The 8,780-nt window shown below is 31.8% G+C and overlaps 1 long non-coding RNA gene across 1 annotated transcript; it reads right to left on the reverse strand.

Annotated features, from left to right (window-relative positions):
* Positions 1 to 891: 891 nt before the first annotated feature.
* On the reverse strand, positions 892 to 8,158 carry LOC139426397 (uncharacterized). Its single transcript, XR_011637668.1, has 3 exons — positions 7,925 to 8,158; positions 6,659 to 6,734; positions 892 to 2,334 (listed from the first exon to the last, which is right to left on the reverse strand). It is a non-coding gene; the product is annotated as an uncharacterized lncRNA (long non-coding RNA).
* Positions 8,159 to 8,780: the final 622 nt, after the last annotated feature.

The raw sequence follows: 8,780 nt of genomic DNA on the forward strand, positions 1-8,780 counted from the left end.
GATGCAGATTAAGAGTCTAATTGGTGAAATATATTCCCCCGCGAGAAACTTACCAATCAGGCTCTCTTTTTCTCTTGACGGCAATACAAAAATCTAATAAGCGGAGATATTAAATTTATTTAAATAATTGAAAAATTTTAGCTTGATCTTTTTGTTCAAAAACTATGTCTTTTTGAGAACATGCTTCATGTTTGCAAAATGTCATTTTTATTTTAAGCACAAATACTGTATTATTTTTTTTGAAGGTACCCTTCATTCACGTCTCAAAATACTGTATTTAGCCTTCTTTGTATTTGTAATGAATTTTAAAACTTTATACGATAGATGAGTAAACGTTTTCTTAGCTCTAGTAACATTGTGTTTTAACGTGGCAATAATCTTTGCACTTAAAAAACCTCCCCCCCCCCGCCCTAAATGAAATTGTTTTATACACCAATGCATGATAACTCAATTTATGAAAAAAATCTATATACGTTCTTCTACTCTGGAAGTTATGCTTTTAATTGATGGAGAAGTAGTTTTATAGTTATAAAATTCGCATAAATCTTACTAGAAGACCGTGCTTTTGGCAAGCAAAATTCTGGTGGCCAAGACTGTACATGAAGGCAGCTATTGCTCAACACAGTGCAGTCGCAAGACTATATGAGAATAAAAAATATTATTTTTTACATCAAATTTTCTGTGATTAAGATCTAAAGAAAAAAAAAACACTGTTGGAAATCAAAATTTTATTAAATTGTTGCATTTAGATAATAGCCATTAATCTAGATACTTTTCGTTCTTGTAATTTTTTATTGTTTTAAACAATCAATCACGAAGTACGATAACAAAAATTAAATACAATTCAATAAATTGAGTATATTATTAATGTAATTAAAATATAAAAAATTATAAATTAAAGAAGACACAACAGCCCACTTTTTCAAATACTCTTTGTTTTTTTATATATATAAACTGGTAGCAAAATTTATGCTTTAATAATTTATTCATTTGATGCTATATATAAAATATTTGAAAAAAGGAATAATAAAAATAGCACATATAAAAGCCTTGAAAATAAATCGAGTACAATTGTTAGTGTTGATGAAAAGTGAACGAATTCTCCTTACAAATGATAATTCAATAGTTAGTTCTTTTTCACTACAAAAGATTCTTATAAGAAATTGTAAAAGTTGACAGCTATGCAGAAGGTGAAAATAAATTTTAAGCAAATGAAAATTTTTACGACACAATTTCGTTCTTTCATACAAGATAACATATAATCAAAGCAGGTAATCAATTGTTTACAACTATAAAAGTTACAGTAGATGCTTAACGACGAAATCGGAAGAGTATAGACACAACTACAAAGGATTCTATCTAATAGCAGCAAATATTATGCATTATTAGTTTTTTCTTGAATAAATAATTTCGAATTGAAAATAAAATGACCACCAATATTTATAAATAAATTGTATTTATAAATAAATTGCCTTTATAGATTAATAACGTTGATGAAATTTGATTCATTTCTACAGGATGTTTCACAATCACAGTTCTAATCATAAGAGATTTTCTAAATTTTTGGTCTAGAATACAATAAAAAAAAACGTTCTCATAAGAGGCCACAAATAAATATTTAAGATAGGAAAAAAAAAAGAAGAAAAAACCTTAATGAAAGTTGAGAAATATTTATTGAAAATAATGGTTTAAAAAAAATAAATATGAAAACCAGTTTGATTGCAGGAAAAACGAGTAGGTATTTCCATTAATAACTTTCTCAAATGTGTTTTGCTTCCTCCCCGGAAGTAATACAGGTTTTGATGTTTAAGTACAGTGTATGAGTTTCTAATGGGAAAAAACGCCAGTTCACTATAGAACGACTTTTTTTTTAGATTGATACAAAATGAGTGCCTCCAGTTCAGTTATTAGATCGTCAAATTTTGATCGTATCAGTTTATGACCCGAAATCAGCTTATTTTTTTCAAACATAATTCCAAAAGTTCAAATCAAGATAGTGTTTACCATGCATCCTGAATTTAAAAATATTTCTTTTTTTTTCACAATCACTAAAGTAAACATGTTGCTAAGAAAAGAAATTTAAATAAATAAATATATACAAAAATAAATAAATAAATAAATAAAATAAAAACGTGAATGTCGAAGAGTTTCTTGAAGTCTTCCTCTTTGGCAAGTTTAAATAGCATTTTTTAGTTAGTTGTCCTTTTTGATTCTTTTCTTGATAGGGTAATAAAGCACTAAGCAAAGTGATTCGCAGAAATCAAACACTGAAACTAAACTCAATCCTAGCCACATTCCCATGTATCCTCCGATGTAGCTGAAAAGTTCCACCTCCTGTAAAATACAAGAAAAATAAATCACTGGCGATGTGTCCATTACCATTTTGTGAGGTTTTATGCACAGTTACTCATTGCCCTTATTATTTAACAGACGGTTAAAGCAATGAAAAATTAAAAGAACGCAAACTCATGTTTTGCCGATGTTTTTTTTCGAAGGCGGGCTACTTATCGTTATGTTTTTCCTTGTCACCAAGCCGAAAGTTAAAATAATCCTTGTTGTTTTGAATAGTCTACTTTTTCCAGAACAAGCTGGAATGAAATGATTTTCTTACCGGTTTTTTGCCCAGATTTTACTGCTTTGAACTGGACATGTAGATTTTTGTTTTCCATAGTAACTTTCGAGGACGGGCCATGAAGGTTACTGATTTCGTTATTGTATCTTCCGAGGAAGGACCATATAGATTCCCGTTTTTCCATTGTAACCTTCTAGAATGGAATAGTAGTAGATTTCCATTGTAACTTCCTAGGACGGGCTACGTAGATTACGTACGTGGTTACTTAATTTTGCTTCAATTTTTTGAACCCTGCTGAAGCTTTTCATTTTATGTACATTGTTATTATTTTTCTTTCTGGTACCATTACTTATAATCCTATCAGAGTAGCAATGATCTAAATTTCTTTTTGTTTAAGTGATAGCAAAAATTGAAAAACATACATTTATATTAAATTATTTGTATTTATAAAAATAAATTTCACCTTAAAGTGAACATATTTGAGTGCAAAAATTATTTTAGGAACGATTTTTTAATGCTCAAGAGAAGATGAAGAAGCTAATTACTACAAGTTTATAAGCATGCGTGCCTTTTTTTGGGGGTTTTACGAGAGAGTTTAGCTTTATATTAAATGTGGTAGTAAAACTTTCTGCTCTCTTGCTTGATTCCTGTTTCAACAAATTTGATTTGATGTGCTTTGAATTACCTTTACATTTAATTAGTTTAAACATACATGAAGAGGACTAACTAGAGTGTTTCAACTGATGGCGAAAAGTTAATAAAGTATTAGCCTACAATTTCACTCCAATAGTTAGTTTACTAGCAGAGGGCAAAAGTTTTTTTGAAACTCGTAAAAGTTGGCAGTAATGTTTATATCTTAAATCATCAACTTGTAGAGTTCGCTAGATCAAACCGGCGGATCGGAATATCGAACCTGCGACCTCTCATCCTGATATTCTTTCTGCTGTCAGAAATTAACTGCAACTGACTGCAGGATACTAATGTCGTAATTATTCATCGCACATTTTCTCCAGTATATACATGCATCTGTGAAACCACAAAACTACTACTATGTTATACTCTATTTTGAATTTTAATTTATTTTTAAGTTAGTCACGCAGCTTTTGTGACTCTATCATTTTCCCAGAAAATAAATGTGTTTATTTTTATCTTTTGATTGTTTTAATGTTGTCTTTGGTTCCGTAAAAATGTAGGAACGCTATTCCTCGTTCCCACATAATGGTGACCCGGTGAATTACTACAGTTGACCGAAGAAAGATAGTAGCAGCATATAGAATACAGTGGTTTCCAGTCATCGGATAATTTTATCTACTAAAGTGACTTTTTATGGTTTATCTCATCCCGGAGGAAGAGTAACTTTAGACCTCTTCAAGAAGAGATTCGTATGGAAATCCATGACCAAAGACATAAAGCTTTGGTACAAGACTTGTCTCTCATGCCAAAAATCTAAAGTTGGACGTCACACGAAATCCCCTCTAGGAGAATATGGACTTCCTAATGCCAGATTTTCACATGTTCATATAGACATTGTGGGTCCTCTACCACCGTCAAGAGATTACAGGTACATACTTACATGTATTGACCGTTTTTCTAGGTGGCCTGAAGCATTTCCAATGCAGAATCAGACAGCTGACACAGTTGCAGAAACGTTCTTTGCTGGTTGGATAGCCAGATTTGGCGTCCTGGAGACTGTCACAGCTGATCAAGGTCGTCAGTTTGAATCTGAACTTTTTTCTTCCTTGACTAAGTTTCTGGGAACACAGAAAACCAGGACGGTAGCTTATAATCCAAAGTGTAATGGAGCAATTGAAAGGTTCCATAGAAGCCTGAAAAATGCAATTAAATGCCACCTAACTGAGCGCTGGATGGAAGTTTTACCAACAGTTTTGTTGGGCATTCGCTCAAGTTTAAAGGAGGATATTGATTGTACACCAGTTGAAATGGTGTATGGTTGTTCGATACGCCTTCCAGGTGAATTTTTTCGCAACTCTTTTTCTAAACCTGTAACATCTCATTCTGATTTTTTACAGAAACTTCGTGAAAAAATGAGAGACTTGCGCCCTGTTCCTCTGAATACTCGTGGTGCCACACGTCCAATCTTCATCAGTAAAGATCTGCAGTCTTGTAGCCATGTTTTTGTCAGGATAGACAGTGTCCGACATCCTTTGGAACAGCCCTATAAAGGCCCATTTAAAGTAATTTCACGAGCTAACAAATTTTTTGTTCTAGATCTTGAAGGACAGAAATCTAGTGTTTCTATCGACAGATTAAAGCCTGCCTATTTTCTATCTGATGAAGTTGCAAACTCTACCAATCAGTCTCCTATGGTAAAGCCAGAAGTAACTACTAGGTCTGGAAGGAAAGTTCGATTTGCCCTGCCATTCCAAGCCTAAACGTCTTACAGATTGGAAGGGGAGTACTGTAGAGTTCGCTAGATCAGACCGGCGGATCGGAATACCGAACCTGCGACCTCTCATCCTGATATTCTTTCTGCTGTCAGAAATTAACTGCAACTGACTGCAGGATACTAATGTCGTAATTATTCATCGCACATTTTCTCCAGTATATATGCATCTGTGAAACCACAAAACTACTACTACTCTGTTATACTCTATTTTGAATTTTAATTTATTTTTAAGTTAGTCACGCAGCTTTTGTGACTCTATCATTTTCCCAGAAAATAAAAGTGTTTATTTTTATCTTCTGATTGTTTTAATGTTGTCTTTTGTTCCGTAAAAATGTAGGAACGCTATTCCTCGTTCCCACATTATTAAAGTCTTTTATTTATTAAGATTCGCACGGTCCTTTAAAAAGTGATATCAACATTGTAATAAAAAAGTTATAAATTTATTTTTATTAGCTTTCACTTAAAAATTAAGTGCATTAAATCCCTGATTTCGCAATTAAGTATATTTATTTGGAAATGTAAAGTGTAGTGGCGAATAACAATTTATAAAATTTTTTTTCTTTAGCTACCACTTTTTAAATTTTTTAGATACAGTACGATTCCTGTCTTGGGGAAGTTCGAGTTGATTTTATCTATAATATATTCATATACGTATGAAAAAATACTACATACATACATTTGTTATAATGGAAATAATGTCTGTTATTGGCAGACTCTTATGTATATAGATAATAACTTTTTTTTTCTCGCCGGAAGTAAACGCTAGAGACGTTATTCTATTTTAAATTATAAGAAACAAAGCAAATCTCGAAAGGGCTTATCATGTTTTGTAACTGGACAACTCGAATATGGGATGTTTTTCAATCACCACCTTAAATATATAACATTAGAAGCTTTGTTAAAAATTATATAAAGTACATTATGGGTCTTAAATTGTCCAAAACTTTATCAACATCTGACAAATTACCATTGAGGAAAAGAAGGATTGAAAGCAGACACAAATTTTTGACTGATGGTAAAAATTAAGAGGAGTAGAAAGGTAATTATCAAAATTAGTTTCAATTATCTGGAAATACAACAGCTTCAATTTCTGGCAATTATACTGGTTTTGGTTTTTTTACTATCTCACTTCTGTAAATAGCGATAGATTTTGAAAGCATATATTCCCTTCATTAAATATTAGCTATGAACCCTAATGTGCACTTAAAACTAAACTCAATGGCGTTATAGTTCGCGGTGGGCCAGGGTCTTCTGTCCCTCTTCCAGCTTTCTTGACCTTGGGTTCTGAGATGCAGAAGCAGACTCTAGCCCAAAAGGGTTTAGTCCCCAAGTTGGTACTCATTTTATAGACCCAGAGAAAGGGTGAAAGGATGAGTCAACCTTGACCGGTCGGAGGATAGAGCACCAAATCTGTGTCACGAAAGCGTGAAACCCTACAACCTTGCCATTGGGCGTGATTTAATTTATGACAAAAATTCTAAAAGTAGAAAAAAGGAATTGAGAATGGTAATTATGGAACACCATGCATATGAGCTTCCCCCTCTGCTTATGCAGAATTAAAATTTAATATGCTTATTAATAATAAACTATTTTTGTTTTCACTGATTAGAGTTTACTACTAAAATGAAATTGTTATTGGCTTGAAATAAGCCTTTCAATTTCAATTATCTAAAACTTACCCTATACTTTGGCTCATAAATGCGTTCTGTTAATCTGAAGTTTCGAAAAAAAACTTGGAGGGAAATGAATCCACTTCTGAAAAATATAGCAAAACATAATATTGTAAACATAAATAATTTTTCAATCTAATATAGTCAATATAATGATTCAATCTAATTTTTCAATCTAGTGATTCAATCTAATGATATGTACAATTGGATTGCACAGTTGTGCAATCTATGTTTGTCAGAATGAAATTATACAATCGGATGGAAAGAAATGAATTTATACAATTAAAATGAAATTATACTATTGGATTGCACTGTTATAATTCATTTCACAATTGCATTATTCAATTTGGAATTCATGGAATTTCAATTTTTTTAAATATTCTTTTAAAGGAATATACTGTTTTCTTAAAGGCCTGAATAAGTATTTGTTTCAATCAAAATTCTTATTTCAGTACTTTTCACACTATTATTTTTTTGGTAATATTTCGACGTTTTTTCAGCGTTCGTATAGTCTCTTTGATGTTAATCAACAGTGTTTCTTCCTCGCACTTTCAATTGTCGGTATTGATAATGCATTTATTGGGAATATTAAATAAAATTTCGTTTGATAACGCTGGGTAGCATAAATTTCCTTTTTTTTCATAACTTCACTTCCTTTGTACAGGAAATGTTTGTACGGATCTTTGATATTTTCGAGTTGATGATTTTAAATCTGTAATCAGTTTTCTCCACAAGGTCAGTTTTTTTCAGCCATTTAATAATATATTCCTAACTAGGACGTTTTAAAATTCACTTGAATGACTACTGTCTTCACTTCTCCGCTACATAAGAAGTGGTAGGAAAAAGAGATAATACATTTCAACTTGTGATGCAATCCGTTAAGTTTGCATATTTTTTTCTTAAGTTTTATTTTTAAAGGAACGGATCTACACGTACTTAGATCTACACGTTTTTAAAAAATTTGTACACTCAGTCAAAAATAAAAAATATTATTTTGAAAAAAAAATATGTAGCTTGTGACAGAAATGGGATCCATCCTTTTAAAAAGACGGTCGAAAAACTTCAATCGCTAGTTTTGGTTTATCAAAATAGTGATATAAACATCTAAATCTGAACTACTTCTAAAGCATACAACATTAAAGCATTTAGATGAAGCTAACCCTATCTAAAGCATCTTCATGATGTGGAGTTGTAAGAGATTATGGTATAAAGGAAATTTTTTTTTTACATCCGTAAATATTTTTGTTATCATAAAATCATTCCTTTCTTACTTACCTGCAAGCTTCATCCTCTTTGTCACACTGAAAACAGAAAGAATGGTGTTGAAGTACGAAATTTGTAAAAAATGAAGTCGAAAAATTAAGGGAGAAAAGTAAAGTTGAAAATTAAAGAGAGAGGAAAGTCAAAAAGTAAAATTGAAAAGTAGAGAGAGGAAAGTCAAAAAGTAAAATTGAGAAGTAAAGAGAGAGGAAAGTCAAAAAGTAAAATTGAAAGGTAAAGAGAGTAAAGTCGAAAAGTAAAGCCGAGAAGTAAAGAGAATTTTTTTTTGAAGTGAAACTTCGAATGCGACTTCCAACAAGGTTGCGTTAAACGTTTAACGCTGAATGCGTGGCACTCGAACGCATGCGCGTAGTATACATGTTTTACAGTCAGCGCTTGGTTGCCTAGCAACCCAGTAAAATTACGCATTCCTCTTTTGAATTAGTCAATGGGTTATCTTAAAATATTCATTTGCGCTGGCGACTTTTTTTGGCGGTGGCCTGTGATCCTTGCAGGAGATTTTAATGTGAATTTCTCGTTACCTGAAGCTGAAACATTATTAACCTTCCTTAAACACAAATTTGGATTGGAAATGATAAATGGTAGGAATGATCCAACAGCCAAAGGGGTAACTACCATTGACGCAGTTTTTGCAAGAAATATTGAAAAAATAGAACTCAAACAATTTGAATCTTACTTTAGTTATCATAATCCAATTGTAAATGTTATAGATTTGGATACTTCTCCACTCGAAAATGATAATTAAAAGATGCGATCAATTGCGAATTGTAAGCAATGTTAATAAAGTTTGTCTTAAAGAAACAATATGATTTCACTAAAAAGCAATTTCCACCCCTTCCTATTTTCATTT

Source organism: Parasteatoda tepidariorum, chromosome 9, assembly GCF_043381705.1.
Source record: "Parasteatoda tepidariorum isolate YZ-2023 chromosome 9, CAS_Ptep_4.0, whole genome shotgun sequence".
In the NCBI taxonomy this organism is placed as follows: Eukaryota; Metazoa; Arthropoda; class Arachnida; order Araneae; family Theridiidae; genus Parasteatoda; species Parasteatoda tepidariorum.